Source organism: Heloderma suspectum, chromosome 5 (assembly GCF_057233095.1).
Source record: "Heloderma suspectum isolate Gila_16-S chromosome 5, 16-S_ref, whole genome shotgun sequence".
In the NCBI taxonomy this organism is placed as follows: Eukaryota; Metazoa; Chordata; class Lepidosauria; order Squamata; family Helodermatidae; genus Heloderma; species Heloderma suspectum.
Window position 1 is genome coordinate 220,334,971 of NC_139462.1, and position 20,716 is coordinate 220,355,686.

A 20,716-nucleotide genomic window follows, 5' to 3' on the forward strand; every position below is an offset into this window, starting at 1 on the left:
AATTAAGAAGCATTAATACGATTGATCTGGGAACAAGCATTTATTACTTCTTGGTTGTATCAGCAGTTTAAGTGATGTTTCCCTGACCTACACAATCTTGGCTATCCTGATGGAAGGTCATACATACTGGGCACCCCATCCTCAGATCACATCCTAAGTGATTAAAGAGTAGTTCCATCCAAACATTTCTCTGCCCTTCCATGGCCCCATTCAGGCTGTTACACTTTCATCACCCCAATCTGCAATATCTAATTGCTTCTCTACTCAATTGCTAATTCTTCATGCACAGGTTGTCCCTTATGCATGGGATGTTATAGTTTAATGTTAGCAGATCATAGGGCTACCTCAGTCAGTAATATAGATGAGGAAGAATGGAGCCCTGAACAGGGCTCCCTGAACTGACTGCTATGAATAACTGTCTTGAATCTCTCAGCCATATATCTGTCTCACAAATATAGGCATATGGTTCCTTGACCATATGCCTATATATCTATCTGTTGTTTTTGTTGTTTTGTTTTGTTTTCCACAGTGAAGCTCTAAAACTGCTTTTCTATTGCCACAAAAAACTAAGGACTTTGGAAATATGACCCTCACCCCAAAACATGTGCGCATGCACACAGACACACACACCCGGTGTACCCTACCTATATTATGCAAACTCAAAAGTGATAAATAGCTAGGCTGACCATACGTACCATTTTAAATGGGACAGTACCATTTTTGTCATACTTCCTGACCGTCCTGCCATTTTAATATAAATGTCAATTTTGTCCCATTTTTAATTTTTTTGTAAAAAATTGAACGTGTTTATCATGAGGCTCTTTGCGAATCAATGCATGCAGTAAAACTACTAGTGTGACGAAAGAGGAAGTCCCATTTATTTTATCCAGTCAGGGCCAGGCTTCTTGAGCTAGCGACAATCAGACGCCGCCCCCTTGCTTGTCTGCAGTGGTGAGGAATTCAAGAGGTGCTCGCTAAGCCCCATTCAGTGTGCGGGAGCCAGGAGAGTGTCTTACTGTTATTTCTACCATCATTCCACCCACAGAGATTCTTTCTGCCCTACGTTCAGTTTTTCATGAATACAGAATATTACATAACCGCATCCTGTTTTTGTCATCCCAATATCCCGTTTTTGTCTCAAGGAAATATGGTCAGCCTATAAACAGCACAAGTAGAGATTAACACAAACATTTAAAATACGACAGGATCATAAATAGATATTACCCTGCTGGATCCAGCAAAGATTGATTTAGGGTGCAATTATATTGCATGGCTGGCTGGGGGATGCTGCGAGTTGTTGGACTTTTTTCTGTCGAAACATGGTTGGGTTGCATCCTTAGTCAAATGACCTTCCCTTCTACCAATGAGGACCAAACTACATGTTACGCTATTCATGCTTCTTTTTTTAAACTAGCCACTTCTATTCTAAAGAGAACTCAGCTGTGGGTGACTAGGCTGGGACATGCTTCCAGTTGGGGCACTGCATCAGTTTCCTGCTGAAAATCACCCCTCCCTGGCTGCTATTTACTGCCAAAGATAGAGTAATCAAAACATTTCATTAATCTTGAGTTCTGTTGCGCTTTAAATAATCTATTCTCTTTCTTCTGGATCTACAAAGTGGCACCCCCGCTAATGCATGGCAACAGAACCCATCAGTTAAATGATCATATAGAAGCTAGATTCAGTCAAAGTCTTTCAAGTGAGCAGCACATTCCTACTGATGTGTTGGAGCTCTCCAAGGTTGGAAGGTCAAACACATCCAAGGCCGTTCGACTGCTACACTACTGCCTGCGGGGCAGAACAGAAGAAGGAGCTTCATCTTTTCAAAATAATTGAATTCAGACCAGCACCAGAGCTAGTCAGGGCCTGTGAGGGTTTGGATACTGTAAATCCAGAGCCTCCTCTGCTCCATGCACACCCCATCACCAATCCTCCTCCTTCCCCCCTCACTCTGATGTAGGGATTTATGGATTTTGTCAAATCCATTCTGTCTGCATTTCACAGATTGTCAGGTACCTTTCATTCCATCACCCACTAATTGATGGAATCAGATTTTTCCCAATTTCCCACATTTGCGCAAATTCGCATTTGTGCAAATTCGCACTTGCAAAAATGTATAAATCCCCCCTCCTCCAAGCACAAATCCCCACAAAACATACACTTTCATGCTTTGAAAGGGGGGTGCATTTTCAGCCAGTGTGTGTGTGTGTGTGTGTGTGTGTAACATATTTTTCTACAACTACATTTGCATAAAATTCTGGAAAGTTAAAAAGGAAAACAAATGGTTCACAAGTCTGCAGAATCAAACAACTCAGGAAAAACCAATCCACTGCAGAATCTGTAGGTCAGATTCATAGAAATCCAAACTCATTTGATTCTGTTGTGGATTTCTCTAACATTCCCTACTCTGATGTCAGAGTTCTGATGTCAGAAAGGTGGGAGGAAGAAAAGGGAAATTCAAGACTGGCTCTCCTCCTCCTAAATCAGAGCTCTGTCTCTGACCTTGGAGGGGGATTTCCAAACTATTCAATGGCCCCTAGGATACCATCCCAGGCATCACATAACTGCAGACTTCCTGACCAAACCAGTTAAAAGGTTATTGGCAACATAAAATCATAGAATAGTAGGGTTGGAAGGGTCCTATAAGACCATCAAGTCCAACCCCCTGCTCATTGCAGGAATCCCAGTCAAAGCATCTCTGACAGATGGCTGTCCAGCCTCATCTTGAATGCCTGTAGTGTGGGAGAGCCCACCACCTCCCCGTAGGTAATTGGTTCCACTATTGTATTGCTCTAATAGTTAGGAAGTTTTTCCTGATGTTCAGCTGGAATCTGGCTTCCTGTAACTTGAGCCCATCATTCCATGTCCTGTACTCCAGGATGATCTAGAAGAGATCCTGGCCTTCCCCTCTGTGACAACCTTTCAGGTACTTGAAGAGCGCTATCATATCTCCCCTCAGTCTACTCTTCTCAAGGCTAAACATGCCCAGTTCTTTCAGTCTCTCCTCATAGGGCTTTATCTCCAGTCCTCTGATCATCTTTGTTGCCCTCCTCTGAACCCTCTCCAGCTTGTCTGCATCCTTCTTAAAGTGTGGTGCCCAGAACAGGACATAGTGCTCCAGATGAGGCCTAACCAGTGCTGAGTAGAAGACAACTAGTACTTCACATGATTTGGTAGCTATATTTCTATTAATGCAGGCCAAAAGAGCATTTGCCTTTTTTGCAGCCACATCACATTGTTGGCTCCTATTCAGCTTGTGATCTACAACAATTCCAAGATCCTTCTCGCTTGTAGTGTTGTTGAGCCACGTATCCCCCATCTTGTAACTGTGCATTTGCTTTCTTTTTCCTAGGGATGGCAGAGAAATCTGCCATGGATTCCAACGAGGCCGGATTCTTTGGAATCCAGCCCCCCAGAGTCCGTGGCGGAACGGACTACCCCCATCACCACCTGAAATCACCCCCGGGATGGAAACTATCTGGCGGCGGCTGGTTGAGGTCACTGTCTTTGTTCCGCAGCCATCCGCTGCCGGGCTGCAGAACAAAATGGCATCCGGCATAGCGAACGCTATTTGCGTCCCTGCCATTGGCTGTGATTGGCTACGTAAATATCAAGGCAAAGAGCAGGGAAGCAACTGGCATAGCAGATGCCATTTGCATCCCTGCCCTTTGCCGTGATTGGCTACATAAATATTTACGTAGCCAATCACGGCCAACGGCAGGGACTCAAATGGCGTCCTCTACGCCGGACGCCATTTGCGTCCGCAGACTGGCCGCAGCCGGAAGTCTGACTGCCTCCCCCTGCCTGCGGACCCCCCCCCCACGGACCCCAGGTAAGGGGATCTGTACATCCCTACTTTTTCCTAGGTGCTTGGCATTTATCCCTATTAAATTTCATTCTGTTGTTTTCAGCCCAGCACTGCAGCCTATCAAGATCACTTTGAATTTTGTTTCTGTCTTCCAAGGTATTAGCTATCCTGCCCAATTTTGTGTCATCTGCAAATTTGATCAGCATTCCCTGAACCTCCTCATCCAAGTCATTAATAAAAATGTTGAAGAGCACTGGGCCCAGGACTGAGCCCTGCAGTACCCCGCTCATTACCTCTCCCTAGTATGAGAAGTTCCCATTGATAAGCACTCTTTGAGTCCAATTCAGTAGCCAACTGTGGATCCACCAGATCGTTGTTTCATCTAGCCCACTTCTAGCTAGTTTGCTAATCAGGATGTCATGGGGCACTTTGTAGGAAGCTTTGCTGAACTCAGGGTATATTATGTCCACAGCATTCACACAGTCCACAAGGGAGGTTACTTGATAAAAAAAAATGAGATCAGATTTGTCTGGCACGATTTGTTCTTGACAAATCCATGTTGGCTTCGAGTAATCACTGCATTGTCGTCAAGGTGCTTACAGACTGATTGCTTTATCATCTGCTCCAGAATTTTCCCAGGGATTGATGTCAGACTGACTGGTCTGTAGTTCCCAGGTTCCTCTTTTTTACCCTTTTTGAAGATAGGGACAACATTAGCCCTCCTCCAGTCATCTGGTACTACCATCCTCCATGATTTCTCAAAGAGAATGGACAGTGGTTCTGAGAGTTCTTCTGCAAGTTCCTTTATAACTCTAGGATGCAGTTTATCTGGCCCAGGAGATTCAAACTCATTCAAAGTAATTAGGTGTTCCTTGACCATATGCCTATTGATCTCAAGCTGCAATCCTGCCCCTTCAGCCTGTACTTTGCCTTTGCCAGGGAGGGTCATAGGTCCTCATTCGTGAGAAGACTGAGCCAAAGTAGGAGTTGAGCACTTCTGCCTTTTCTTTGTCATCTGTTATCATGTTGCCATCCTTATTTAATAGTTGAACCACCATTTCTTTCCTCTGTCTTTTACTATGCAAGTATCTGAAGAAAGCCTTTTGGTTGCTTTTGGCATCCCTCGCTAACCTCAGCTCGTTCACAGCTTTAGCCTTCCTGATGCCATCCCTGCAATTCTGTGCTACCTGCCTGTACTATTTCTTTGTAGCTTGGCCTTCCTTCCACTCCATATATGTGTCCTTTTTTTGTTTTCAGGTCATTTCTAAGCTTTTTGTGAAGCCACAGTGGCTTCTTCTGTTGTCTTCCACCTTCTTTTCTTGTTGGAATTGTTTGTAATTGTTCCTTGAGAATTCCCTTTTTTAAAAACTCCCACCCATCTTGGACTCCTTTTCTCGCTAGCGTCGCTTGCCATGGGACCTTACTGATCATTGTTCTGAGTTTATTAAAATTGGCTTTCCTAAAATCCAGGGTACACGTTTGGCTACACTCAGCTTTTGCTTCTTTTAGAATCAAGAACTCAAGTGTAACATGGTCAGTGTCCCCCAGAGTTTCTGTAACTGCTACTTTATCCACTAAGTCATCTCTGTTGGTTAGGATCAAGTCAAGGATAGCCAGTCCTCTAGTTCCTTCCTCCACTTTCTGTAGGAGGAAGTTATCAGCAACACAAGTCAGGCATCTCTTGGGGGGGGGGCATATTTGCAGAATTTGTCTCCAAACAAATATCAGGGAAATTGAAGTCCCCCATTACTACTACATCATGCTTCCTTGAAATATTGGCAATTTGCTCTTCAAAAGTTTCATCCTCATCTTCTCCTTGATTGAGTGGCTGGTAGTAGACTCCGACCATCATGTTCCTTTTATTCTTTGCTCCATTTATTTTAACCAAGATGCTCTCGATGGTGCTACCGAGCTCATCCTCCTCTATTTCTGTGCAGAGATATGTATTTTTAACATATAGTGCAACTCCACCTCCCTTTCTGTTCCTCCGGTTCTTTTTGAACAAGTTATATCCTTCATTTGCTGTATTCCAATCATGGGAGTCATCCCACCAAGCTTCAGTTACACCTTGTTGTTGTTGTTGTTGTTCAGTCGTTCTGTTGCAGAACCCAGAGTCAGAGAGACCACAGAGTGAAGGAAAAAGAGATTCTTTATTTAACGCGTGGGCTTAAGGCTGGAATCATTTCCAAAGAGCCAGAAGCCCCGAAATACATCAGCACATTGTTTTTATAGACATTGTGACACATATGAAACGGCTCCTCCTCCCCCTCCCGTGTGGAGTTGCAGTCCTCAACATTTCTCCTCCTAGCACCATTGTTTATAATACAAGAACTGGGTTATAGGGTAGCCATGATAAGGAGAGAACAGAAGAGAACAGCAGAGAACAAGATATACGATTGTATGACCTTTGACAAGATAAGGAATTCCTGTGTCTCGTCAGCTTACAACAATATATTCAAGGGAGAAAGAGCTCAGCAAGAACATGAAGCATGAGACTGCATGAGGCTACTTAGTCTGACCCCCGATATGGCTGCTACAGTTCAGTCGTGTCCGACTCTTCGTGACCCCATGGACCATAACATGCCAGGCCTTCCTGTCCTGCGCTCTCTCCCACAGCATGCTCAAGTCCATACTCATTGCATCGGTGATGCTATCTAGCCATCTCATCCTCTGCCGTCCCCTTCTCCTTTTGCCTTCAGTCTTTCCCAGCATCAGGGTGTTTTCCAGAGAGTTTTCTCTTCGCATTAGGTGGCCAAAATATTTCAGCTTCAGCTTCAGTATCTGTCCTTCCAATGAGCACTCAGGGTTGATTTCAGTTATACCTATCAAGTCATAATTTCCTTCCCGTATTAAGAGTTCAAGTTTGTTCTGCTTGTTTCCCATGCTCTGGGCAATATAGACATCAAAGACCACATGCTTTATATTCTTGCTTTCTTCCTAGATGTTTCTGAAGGCTATTTGGGCTCTATTAGAGCTGTTCTTTCCATTGTGATGCATGAGCCTTCATCCATTGTTATCCATATGTCTCCCTCCCCTGTAAGATTCAGTTTAAAGCCCTCCTGATGAAGTTCTTCATGCTGTGGGCAAACACATTCTTCCCAGCCCTTGTGAGGTGCAACCCATCCCTTGCCAGCAGTCCATCTTCCAGGAAGTATAGCCCGTGGTCCCACAATCCAAATCTCTTGCATTGGCACCACCTTTGTAGCCAGTCTTCACCCAGAGTATTTTCCTTTCCCTTTCTTTTTGTTGTTCAGTCGTTCAGTTGTGTCCGACTCTTCGTGACCCCATGGACCATAACACGCCAGGCCCTCTTCTAACTACTGGAAGGATGGATGAGAACAGCAGTGGCACACTGGGATGACATTTTCATCGAGCTCTCCACCACAACCCAAAGATCTCTTTCCTGGTCAGTCACCACTAGCTCAGATCCCATCAGATTATACTTGATGTTGGGATAATTAATGATCAAGTTGAAAAGCATAGGTCCTAATACAGATCCCTGTGAGACACCACTATTTATTTCCCTCCTTTGGGAGAATTTACCATTTATTCCTACTCTCTGCTTTCTGTTCTTTAACCAGTTACTGATCCATAAGAGGACCTCTCCTCTTATTCTATGACTGCTACGTTTGCTCAGGAGTCTTTGGTGAGGGACTTTGTCAAAAGCCTTTGGAAGTCCAAGTAAACAATGTCTACTGGATCACCCCTGTCTACATGTCTATTGACACTCTCAAAGAACTCTAAAAGGTTAGCAAGACAGGACTTACCTTTGCAGAAACTATGTTGATTCTTTTTTAGCAGAGCTTGTGCTTCTATATGCTTATGAATTTTATCTTTAATAATGTTTTCAACCAGTTTAACAGACATTAAGCTAATTGGCCTGTAATTTCCCAGATCCCTTCTGGATCCCTTTTTTAAAAACTGGTGTCACATTGGCCATGATCCAATCCTCTGGTACAGAGGCTGATCTTAGGGATATGTTGCATATTTTGGTTAGAAGATTAGGAATTTCATATTTGAGTTCTTTGAGAACTCTAGGATGAATACCATCTGGGCCCAGTGATTTATTTGCTTTCAATTTATCGGTAAGATTGAGAACGTCATATTTTGTCACCACTATTTGCCTCAGTTCCTCAGACCCCCTTCCTGGAAACATCAGTTCAGGCACAGGTATCTGTCCTATATCTTCTGCAATGAAGACAGACGCAAAGAATTCATTCAGCTTCTCTGCAATCTCCTTATCCTCTTTTAGTACTCCTTTAGCTCCATTGTCATCCAACGGTCTAACTGCCTCCCTAGCTAGTTTTCTGCTTCTGATATATTTAAAGAATGCTTTATTGTTGGCCTTGATAGTGTTGGTGATATGCTCTTCAAAATGCTTGTTTTGCATCTCTTATTGTCTGCTTGCATCGCCTTTGTGCAAGCTTGTGCTCCCTTTTGTTTTTTCTCACTTGGGCAAGACTTCCGTTTTCTGAAGGAAGCCCTCTTTTCTCTCAGAGCTACCTTGACGCTGCTCGTTAACCATGCCAGCAACCTCTTGGACTTGGTGCTATCTTTCTTAACCTGTGGTATACATTTTAGCTGAGCTTCTATTATTGTGGTTTCGAAAAATCTCCAAGCATTTCGAAGGGATTTAGCCATCTTGACTCCCTTTTTCAACTTCCTTTTTACCAGTTACCTTGTTTTAGAGAAGTTTCCTCTTTTGAAGTCAAATTTGACAGTGTTGGACTTCCTGGGCAATTTTCCACCTAAATATATATTATATATTATTATAGCACTGTGGCTGCTGTTTCCAATTGCTTCCAACTGGCTGCCTGAGGCAAAATGTTGTTTTGCCTCAGTCAGCAAAATGTTGTGGGCCAGGCCTAGTCAGAGTAGAGAGTACTGGGCTAAATGGACCAATGGTTTGACTCATATAAGGTGGCCACTTATGGATTGTCCAAAAAAGAGGAAACGCATCACTGAAGAGGGCAAAAGAGGACACCAACTTGCATAATGCTCATGTATATGTGGAGAAATAATGACTATAGTTTAAATACAAATACAGTTCATCTTATCATAGTATGGAAAAGTGTGACCAGGTGACCTGCGTGCCTTGCTCAGTCTGCTATCCAAGTGCTGTTGATGGGGAAGTTCAAGGCTCGTCTCTTCCTTCTGATGGTTCTTCATCGTTAAACGAGACTTGGACTGGACAGCCTGTCAAGTAAAGGATGCCTTCACAATACAGGCCAGTCCTCTTGCAGACCTTCCAACAGAGGACTGTCCTCTGCAAAAGAGGACACATGGCCACCCTAAGAGGGAGATTTTTATAACTTGACTGATGCAGTGAAACAAGAATGAAGCTAAAGCCATGAAGGGGCATGTGAGAAGAGATGAAGGCACCAGCCCCCAGCATGATCAAGCAAATGCCAGAGCCCACGGTCCCGTGTTCCTTAAAAAAAATAAAAAATAAAAACATTTTTACAGAGTGATGGGTGCACTGTGATGCAAAGCACTGGCAGGGGCTGCAGCTGCCTGCCATTTTCATTTCTCCAGAACACATCTAGGCCTCACTCCGTCAGGGCCCAAAGACTTCTCAGGAAAAAAGACAGCAGGCAGCAGTAGCTGTGGTGGGCAGCAGGAGCCTTGCCAGGAACTTTGTTTCAAAACACACCTGCTGTCATAGTAGAAATGTTTTTAAAAAGAAAAAAGGGACCCCTGCCCTCTGCTTATGGGGCACCCCACCAGGGTAGTGTGGGGGCCCTGTGAAGGGCACGTTGTTCAGAGCCCCCTCAAACTGACTATGGCTCTACATCAGTTACTTGAAGGAAGCACACACAACAAATATGTATGTCCCCTCAGAGACTAGAAAATTTTACATTTTTCCCCCCTGCATGTCCTTAGGACTGCAGAGAGCTTTTTTAAAAAAAGACGATAAACTAACAGAGAGGCATTTGAGAGCTCTGAAATAACAAGAGATACAAACCCACCACCACCCCAACTCTACATCCCATAGCTTCTTTGTTGCAAAGAGAGAGAGATTTTCTATTTTGTTTTTAGTTATGTGTTGTCCGTCCATCCGTCCCGCGCAAGAGGTTCTTTATATCTAAAAAAGAAGCCGGGGGTGGGAAGAGAGAGTGAGAGTGAGAGCTGTGTTCTTCTCCTATTGTGCTCCCAACCAAGAAAATGTTCCAGCTGCATTCTGTTCAGAAAATGTTCTCAAATGCTCCACCAGACTAACTCTTGAGAGATGTCCTTGTGGCTTGATTTTTTATTCTGCAGTAGACAGTAACTGAGTATAATTTCCAGAATGCTTTACTTTCAAGAGTCTCCTTTCAGCTGTTTGTGACAGATCACAATCCAAAGAGAAACCTATGAAGCTGAGGTTTCACAGGGCTGAGGTGAACCCATTTTTTGTGGTATTCAGCGCCATTGTTTACATACAGCGGTGCAAGGGCAGTTTACAGTTGCCAAGGGCATTTCTGTCCACTCGTGGAATGTTTAGGGTAATATCTCAGAATGCAGCCAAAGCCATTTTTATACATTATTCAGGAAACACTTTTAGACCAATCGCATTAAGTACAAGAACAAGCGACCGTGTCTAAGCAATTTGACTAAGGACTACTTCAAATGTGACTTTCCATATTATTTATTCTACTGACAGTCGTCTTTGAGCCATTACAAGGATACCTGTTGGCACTTTCATTATGTATGCAAAATACAGAGCCATGATACAAAGACAGTCTGGATTTTTGGCAGAATGAACAAAATGGATATTACAGGAACGTGAACACAGTCTCGGCACAGCATCCCCTGTAAACCATGAATTTAGTCCTAGATGACCCCTTTGCTATCCTTATGAATGGGAACGTTGAACTTCATGGTGGAGAAGGGTATCACTAGTCCTGATGGCTATATGATACCTTCAGTATCAGAGGCAGAGGCGACATGCCTCTGAATACCAGCTGCTGGGGAACATGGGTAGGAGGGTGCTGTTGCACTCATATCCTGCTGGTTGGCCACTGTGTGAACAGAATGCTGGACTAGATGGACCCTTGGTCTGATCCAGAATGGCTCTTCTTATGTTCTTACAAAGCAGGACAGGGCCAGCCCATTTTTCTGCCTGAGACAGAGGATAAAATGGCAGCTCCCCATTCCATATATAGAAGTCAACCATAGCAACAGTTGAATCTCACTTCAACACTGGCATTGGGAGAGCATCTTCTGCCACACCTAAGGACAGCAGTGTAGTTTAGGGGGTGCAGGGAAGGCTACATAGCATCTATAGCTCTGTCCTCTATCACCTCACTGTTGTTCCCCCAAGCCACCTTCATTTCATCTAATGGCAGGGCCGGCCCTGAAGCAGGGTCAAGAAGCAAGCCAGGAGTCAGGACCAAAGAGTAAACACAAGTACAGAAACACAGCAGAAATTGGGAACACTTCCCCGCTAACTCAGTGGTTTATGACAGCAGTGGTGGCTGGTGACTCCAATTCCAGAGGAACCTTGGTCTGATCCAGCATGGCTCTCCTTATGTTCTAATGTAAGAGCCATGGGCCAAATCTGAACCACCTTCCCCAGAGGGCCATGTTGTTGTTGTTCAGTCATTCAGTCGTGTCCGACTCTTCGTGACTCCATGGACCATAGCACGCCAGGCCTTCCTGTCCTGCGCTCTCTCCCGGAGCGTGCTCAAGTCCATATTCCTTGCATTGGTGATGCTATCTAGCCATCTCATCCTCTGCCATCCCCTTCTCCTTTTGCCTTCAGTCTTTCCCAGCATCAGGGTCTTTTCCTGGGAGTTTTCTCTCCGCATTAGGTGGCCAAAATATTTGAGCTTCAGCTTCAGTATCTGTCCTTCCAATGAGCACTCAGGGTTGATTTCCTTTAGGATTGACTGATGTGACCTCCTTGCAGTACAGGGGACTCGTAAGAATCTTCCCCAGCACCACACTTCGGAAGCATCAATTCTTCGGCGCTCAGCCTTCCTTATAGTCCAGCTCTCACAGCCATACATTGCTACTGGGAAAACCATAGCTTTGATTATGCAGACCTTTGTCGGCAAGGTGATGTCGCTGCTTCTTACTATGCTGTCTAGGTTTGCCATAGCATTCCTCCCAAAGAGCAAGCGTCTTTTAATTTCATGGCTACAGTCACCGTCTGCGATGATCTTGGAGCCCAAGAAAATAAAATCTGTCACTGCTTCCATTTCTTCCCCTTCCATGTGCCAGGAAGTGATGGGGCCAGATGCCATGATCTTCGTTTTTTAAATGTGGAGTTTCAAACCAGCTTTTGCACTCTCCTCTTTCACCCTCAACAAGAGGCTCTTGAGATTCTCTTTGCTTTCTGCCATTAGCGTCGTATCGTCTGCATATCTGAGGTTGTTGATAATTCTCCTGGCAATCTTAATTCCGACCTGTGATTCATCCAACCTGGCGTTTCGCATGATGTACTCTGCATATAAGTTAAATAAGCAGGGCGACAATATGTAGCCTTGTCATACTCCTTTCCCAATTTTGAATCAATCGGTTGTTCCATGTCCGGTTCTTACTGTTGCTTCTTGACCCTCGTCAAGGGCTTCTTGACCCTTGACTGCACTGTCATGGCTATCAGGGACATTAAGATCTTTCCTGTATAGTTCTTCTGTGTATTCTTTCCACCTCTTCTTAAACTCATCTGCTTCTGTTAGGTCCCTGCCTTCTTTGTCCTTTATCATGCCCGTCTTTGCACAAAATGTTCCCTGATCTCTAGTCTTTCCCATTCTGTTGTTTTCCTCGATTTCTTTGCATTGTTCATTTAAAAAGGCCTTCTGGTCTCTCCTTGCTATTCTCTGGAACTCTGCATTCAGTTGGATATATCTTCCCCTTTCTCCCTTGCTTTTCACTTTCCTTCTTTCCTCAGCTACTTGTAAAGCCTCCTCAGACAGCCACTTGGCTTTCATGCATTTCTTTTTCTTTGGGATGGATTGAGTTGCTGCCTCCTGAACAATGTTACAGACCTCCGTCCATAGTTCCACACGCACTCTGTCTATCAGGTCTAATCCCTTTATTCCTCACCTCCACTGTATATGCATAAGGGATATGATTTAGGTCATACCTGAAAGGTTTAGTGGTTTTCCCGACGTTCTTCAATTTAAGCCAAAATTTTGCAACAAGAAGCTCATGATCTGAGCCACAGTCAGCTCCAGGTCTTGTTTTTACTGACTGTATAGAGCTTCTCCATCTTTGGCTGCAAAGGACACGATCAATCTGATTTCGATATGGACCATCTGGTGATGTCCATGTGTAGAGTTGCCTCTTGTGCTGTCGGAAAAGAGTGTTTGCTATGATCAGCGTGTTCTCTTGGCAAAACTCTATTAGCCTTTGTCCTGCTTCATTTTGTACACCAAGGCCATGCTTGCCCGTTATCCCGGTAATTTCTTGACTTCCTACTTTAGCATTCCAATCCCCTATGATGAAAAGGACATCTTTTTTTGGTGTTAGTTCTAGAAGGTGTTGTAGGTCTTCATAGAACTGATCAACCTCAGCTTCTTCGGCATCAGTGGTTGAGGCATAGACTTGAATTACTGTGATGTTGAATGGTTTGCCTTGGATTTGTACTGAGATCATTCTATCGTTTTTGAGGTTGTACCCCAGGACTGCTTTTCCCACCCTTTTGTTGACTATGAGTGCTACTCCATTTCTTCTAAGGGATTCTTGCCCACAGTAGTAGATATGATGGTCACCTGAATTAAATTCGCCCATGCCTGTCCATTTTAGTTTATTGATTCCCAAGATGTCGATGTTCAATCTTGCCATTTCATGTTTGACCACCTCCAGCTTACCTTGATTCATTGATCTGACATTCCAGGTTCCTAAACAATATTGTTCTTTACAGCATCCGATTTTCTTTTCACCACCAGACACATCCACAGCTGAGTGTCCTTTCGGCTTTGGCCCAGCCACTTCACTCTTTCTGGCGCTACTTGGAAATACCCTCTGCTCTTCCCCAGTAGTATATTGGACACCTTCCGACCTGAGGGGCTTATCTTCCAGCGTCATCTCTTTTAGCCTTGTGATACGTTCCATGGGGTTTTCTTGGCAAGAATACTGGAGTGGGTTGCCATTTCCTTCTCCAGTGGACCACAGTTTGTCAGAACTCTCTGCTATGACCTGTCCGTCTTGGGTGGCCCTGCACGGTATAGCTTATGGCTTCACTGAGTTATGCAAGCCCCTTCGCCACAACAAGGCAGTGATCCATGAAGGGACCAGAGGGCTATGCCCCACTCCTTTTCCACTGACTGCTGACCTTTTGCTAGTTTCCCAGCTTTTATGTGTGTTTGCCCATTCTAAAAGTTTGCAAAGCCTCTCCTAAAGCTTAGGTACTTCCAGGAAAAGCTTTAAGCTAAATATGCTGGTATTTTCACTATTTGGGCCCCTTTTGCCTTTGACTCAGCTCCCCTTTCCATATATTATGAACACATGAAGCTACCTTTTTTTACTATCAGACCACTTCAACCTCACAATGCTTCTCCAGAGTCTTGAAGCAGGGGCCTTTCCCAGTCATGCTACCTGAAATGCTTTTTGACTGGCGATACCAGGGATCAAACACCCTGCTTGTGCAAAGCATGCAGTCTGCCACTGAGCTATGACTCCTGCTTTGATGACGTGTCCACTTCAGTCCAATCAGGTTGTCAGGGTTCCCCTTATGACCTGGGCCCCCTGAGCAACTCCTTAAGGATCTCTTGCCTCCTTATGAGTCCCACCTTCCTTCTTTTAAACTTCCCCTTCCCAATAATGTCAGGTTTAGGCAGTAGACGTGGGGTGATTCACCCTCTAGCCACAGGGTTTAACCACAACAGTATACTGGTAAATTAAAGCAAGCAAATCACAACCAAAGGTATTTACATAATAGAGCTGAGTGATACAAAAGGCATTCAGAGAAAATAAAAGTTGCAAAAAGCAAGTTCCTTTACCCTAGCTGTATTTATACTTCTCCAGGCTGCTTCTTCCTGCTCCCTCTTCATGCTCTGGTCTTCCTGACTCTGCTGTCACTGGCTCTCTTGATCTCTTTATATACCCTCCTCCCTCAAAACCAAAAGTAGGCATGGCGGAGAATTTCGCCACGGATCTCGGTGAGGCTGAATGCCAGCGCATTTGGCCCCCCGAAATCCGTGGTGGAATGAAGCCCCCCACCCCCCCACCCCGCAAAATGGGCCCAGAACAGAGCCTACCTTTGTAGGCCGTTCCGGTGCTCCTCGAATGGCAGCCGCATCTGCAGCCACCATTCGCGTCTTTCGAATGGCCATGATAGGCTACATAAATACTTACGTAGCCTATCACAGCTAACGCAGGAACGCCATTTGCGTCCCTGCAGAGGCTGTGATAGGCTACATAAATATTTACGTAGCCTATCACGGCAAAGAAAGGGAACGCAAATGGCAGCTACGGTGGCTGCCATTTGCATTCCCTTTTTCACCATGATAGGCTACGTAAATATTTACATAGCCTATCACAGCTAAAAAAGGGAATGCAAATGGCGGCGCTTTTTTTTTGCCATTTGCATTCCATTTTTTTTTTTTGCCATGATAGGCTACGTAAATATTTACATAGCCTATCACAGGCCGGCGTAGGGACGCAAATGGCATCCCCTACACAGGTCGCCATTTGTGTCCACAGCAGCCCGGCATTGGCTGGAGGCCCCACTGCAGGTTGGCCTTGCTGGTGGCTCCGCGGCCTGGCCGCGGAGCGGAGCCAGCCAGACAGGATTCTGGGGGGAGGAATGGATCGCCTCCCCCCATCAAGGATTCCAGGGGAAGGAATGGATTGCCTCCCCCCACCTGCGGAACCCGGCGGAGCCAGGTAAGCAGGGTTTCGTACACCCCTAAAAGTACTGCTTCAAACCTGAAGAAATGAAACTTAACTGGGGAAATTAAATTGAAGCTTAACCAGGGAAATGAAACTACTCTTCTCAGGGAAAGCCCCTGCCAACAAAACAAAACAACCCAGGACTCTAAGCCTGACCTTTTTCCCTTTCCTTCTCTCTGTAGGCCTCAAACCTTCACACAGGTATAGGTTTTACAACAGTGGCTATAATAGATCCACTATACTGACAGACAGAAATGGTGTTTCATTTCTCTTCCAGACAGAAAGAGCTCCTTCAGATGTATTTTTCAGGCCCATTCTGAAACACAAGGGCAGCTTTAGATATAACAACCAGCTAATGACAATGAGGTTCATTCAGTAATGAATTGCTCTCAATGTTCTCTGACTTCAGCTTCCAAGAATTCAGCCAGGAGCAATCCCTCATCAGCTATATGTATTACCCTTTCCTGGATTTCCTCCACATCAGCAACATATGTATAATTATTTCTCAGTGATCTTATTATATAAAAGCCATCACAATTGACCAGGGCTTCGTGTTAACAAGATTTTGGAAGCCATACAAGGGGGGATGGAATGGTTTAATTGGACTCTATTGGACTCATTTCAGATGATGAAAGCCTTCTATAAAAACACACATGCTATGAATCCTAATCCATTTATTATTTTATTCCCCAAAACACAAGGTATATATTTTTCCACTGTAGAATTACTGCTGGGGCTACTGGGAAAAATTCAGCTGGTCAGAAAGGACAGTGTGAAGGGGCCATTATTTCAAGATATCATTCTGTTCTTTTGACATCATATGGAAGATTTTTCTGCATCTAGATGGGCAAGTCATCTGTTCATATAATCAAGGGAGCCCATTCATTCATTTTACCCAGAAGTGGGGAACCTTTTGTCTCCTGAGACCTCCATTCCTTCAGGGATAATCTGTTAGGGAAGTACATGCCACTGAGGAGTGGGGCCACCCCTTGTTCTGACACCCCCTTCTCTCTCTTTCTCTCTCTGAGGCACCCATTCTCTTTTGCCCTGTTCCTCCCACCCAGTGGGCTGCCAGGGGAGGAACAGACTGCTCTTGCCCAAGGTCTGGACCGATAGCTTCCAAAGGGCACACGCTCTTCGAGAAACTAGCCAAGTACGTCGGTGAGAACATCCAGCTCCTCATCGCCCAGCCTGGTAGGGCCTACTGCTTCCGCCTGCACAAGGACCATGTCTATTACCTCAGTGAGGAGATTGTGAAGCTTGCTACGAACATCCCCCAGGAGAATCTGGTGTCACTGGGCACCTGCTTTGGAAAGTTTACTAAGACCCAGAAGTTCTGGCTCCATGTCACTGAGCTGGATTATCTCCCCCCCTATGCCAAGTACAAAGTGTAGGTGAAGCTGGGTGCAGAACAGTCTTTCCTTTATGGGAACCACACACTGAAGTCCGGCCTGGGGTGCATCACAGAGAGCATTGCCCAGTACCAGGGAGTGGTGGTATATTCAATGGCTGATGTCCCCCTGGGCTTTGGAGTGGCAGCCAAGTCAACCCAGGAGTGCCAAAAGGTGGACCCCGTGGCAATTTTGATGTTTCACCAAGCGGATATCGGGGAATACACATGGCATGACATGAAGATAGCTTGCAGGGGGCTCTTGAAATTAGGCCAAGGGCTGCTTGGTGGCCCTTGAGGAACAGTGTGCCACCCCTGATTAGCCCAGCCACTTCTCCAAAAGGCTATTCATTATCAAAAAGTATGACAGACACTTGCCAAATCTTTTCCTTGAACAACTCTGCAGAAGGAGATCTCATAAGCTCCTAAAACAGCTTGTTCTGTAGCAGAAGTGTCCTTATAATTAGGATGTTTTCTAGTACATTTAACTTTTAACTCTCCTTCATTTAGTTCACCCCAATTGCTTATTGTCATATCTCGAGTGGAGAGAGTGAACAATTGCACTGCCTCTCCTGTCACTGTGTTTCATCCTGCACATGAAAAGTCAAGTATGAATAAATAACGCTGCCTTTCGATGAATGATGTACTGATCCCAGTTACTGAAAAAAGATGACACAGGATCAAGTTCACACATGATATTAATCACTTGACTGCAAAGTTAAGCAGCAACTTGCATTTATGAATGAGCTGTGGTAAATCAAACACCATGGATGGAACATTCACACCACCTTAGGGACAATGTTTTTATTGGAGCCCTCTTTCCTAAAGATGGGTGAGAATTTTGTTTGGGTAAGAACTTACCAAATTTGCACATTTCTTAATAAATGGGACAAATATCTTCATAAATGTAGGAGGAAAGAAAATTGACAGATTGTCCCTCCCTACGTCTTCCCTCTCCATCCTTTTCCCCACTTCTTTCTGATCTTTTAGAGTCTAAACCCAAGGACAGGAACCGTCTTGTCTAAACTCCTCTGGGAGCCATTTCAGCTGAGGAGCAAGGCAAAATATTCTTTAAACCAGCCTGCCTGAACCTGATGCCCTCCAGATGTGTTGGGCTACAATTCCCATTGGTCATGCTGGCTGGGGATGATGGGGACTGTAGTCAAACGCATCTCAAGGGCACCAGATGAGAGAAGGCTGCTTTAAACAAACAAATGGTTCATAAATTTAGTTCTCAGTGATCATGTGTAGAGGAACCAAGTGACGTGAGTGCAAGTATGAGGACCAAGCAGACAGATGGCTTTTGTTCTTCCTCTCCAAACAGCAGGATAGAAGGTGATGTTCATTCTTCTTCTTTTAAAAAAGAAAAGAAAGGAACCACACTCTTAAGAGCAGGAAGGTGTGCAATTTTAACATGTTTGTTTTCCTTCTCCACAATTACCCTTTATTATGGCATTTTGCTACAGCTGGCGCTAATTGTGTAGGAAAAGAGGGGTGGCAGCTTGATTGATTGGGTGCAGCTGCTGCTGATTGCTGCTAATTGTCTTTCATTTTAAATTGCTGTTTCACGTTTGCTGTGCTCCTTTTTAGGCGCTGAGCTCCACTTGAATTAAACAAACATCATCAACACAGGAAAGTGCATACTGACAAGTTTAGAGGCAGCATGCAAGCAAAAAAAGCAACAACAAAAAACCGGCTGGTGATCCTGTTTTGTCTGCCTCATGTGCGGACCCAAATAATTTCCAATATAATATTTTACAACCTCAAGTTGACATCCGGCTTGATCCCTGGAGGTGCATGGTATATAATAAAAACTATGCAGTCATCCACACCATCAACATCACTTATTCATATTCTATGAATTAAAACTGCTATGTTTCTCTTTGCTTTTGTTCTCTATCTATGGTGGAACCTAGGGATAGTATCCAATGTTAGTCCTACATAGAGTAGTCCATTGAAATGAATGGGACAAGTTAGTTGTGACTAACTTACCTCTCATTGATTTCAGTGGGTCTACTCTAAGTAGGACTAAGCTTGGATACTACCCAGTGTGTTTTGCCTATGGTTAGACGTAAATTCAAGTAGCTCCTGGGTTTTATGTTTTCAAAAATGGGGGCATCACCCATTACTGTTGGATTCTACCCAACAGTCCTACATGTAACCTGAAACCTGCATGACACCCAGAAGAGCCTAATCCAGACTTCTCCAATCTGGCACGCTGGACTCCATGTTTTGGACTCCAAGTCCCATCAGCCCTGCCCATTGGATATGCTGGCTGGGGCTGACAGTCAAAACCCATTTAGAAAGTACTGCACTGGGGAAGTTGGGATCATCCATTTAAGTCTGTACCTCTTCCTCCACTTCATCTTAAGATTCTAACCATGTAGAATTCAACAGCATCAATTATTCTTTCTCTCCTCTCTCCCTCCGATGCCAACTTTTGTAACATCTTGTCTGATGAAGCGATCTCAAAAGCTTGACCAGAATTTTGCGCAGTGGAGACTGGAGGCTCCAATGTCAGTGGAGGGTGCATCTGCACCAGGTTTCAGTCAGAACCAGTCAGAACTCTACAACAGCTATCTCCTTTACAGTTCTGACTGGTTCTGACTGAAACCCAAAGCACATTCACCACCCATTGACATTGGAGCCACCAGCCTCCACTGATTTTGTGGATATTTGGTTGGTCCTAATAAAGGCATTGCCTGACTGTTGATTTTTGGATTTTTCTTATGGACCAACCTGGCTTACATTGTTTTATGTGTAAGCTGAATTCAGGAAGCTTTGTGGCTTGAAACAGATAAGGGCATTTGGCTTGCGACAGGCACTGTTTTGAGATACTGGAGAACATATTGAATAATGCACAATTTAGGGTAAACAAAAGCAACTACCACTCATTAAAAGGAAATACCCCTTTTAATATTTACTAATTTTTTTCATTTATATTGTAGCAACAAACCAGAGGCAAAGTAGTTTAAAAAAAAAACAAAGATGCCTGCCCTTAAAACTGACCCTTCTGCCCACGCAGTCTCTGAATACCAGTTGTTGAAGGAAATAACAAGGGAGAGTTGTTGTTGCCTTCACTTTCCTGTTTGAAAAGAGGAAGCTGAACTGGGTGGATCCTTGGTCTGAGCCTACAGGGCTCTTCTTATGTTCTCAACTAGTTATCTACAAGCCAGGGAAAACACCCCCATTTGGTGTGCCAGGCAACTGCTAAAAGTACAGGAGCAGCTCAGCCATTTTTTATTAAAATAGCTGCTTTTCTATGTTGCACTGTGTGTTTTTCAAGCCCCTTTCACCACCAGTATCCATTTCTGAAGCCATGAGACCTGACTCCTACTTGGCCTCTGCACTGACCCCTGCCTTCCATGGCTCTCAGTGAACCCTGGAGGCAAACAAAATTGATTAAGTAGGCAATGAACTGCAGCACAAGATCCTGAAATGTTAGTTTAGTTGAGGGATGGACTGGCTGTCCGCAGGTCAGATCTATCCCCGGAAGTAAGGTTACACAGGCCCTGGCAAGCTTACCAAATTTTAATCAAGGTATGATGAAAAAAGAAACAGTTTGCCCACTGTTCGCTCAGAAAGAAAAGGAAAACATTTCCAAGCTGTAAAAGGGAATCTACCCTTTAATGTCACATTTCTCCTTGGATTTGTATCTAATGCTCCAACTATGGCTAAATTAATGTGCTCCATTACTG

At 44.4% G+C, this 20,716-nt stretch overlaps 1 pseudogene; it reads left to right on the forward strand.

Annotated features, from left to right (window-relative positions):
- The window catches only part of LOC146345177 (60S ribosome subunit biogenesis protein NIP7 homolog pseudogene), an 85,670-nt pseudogene extending 68,354 nt beyond the window's left edge, over positions 1 to 17,316 (forward strand).
- Positions 17,317 to 20,716: the final 3,400 nt, after the last annotated feature.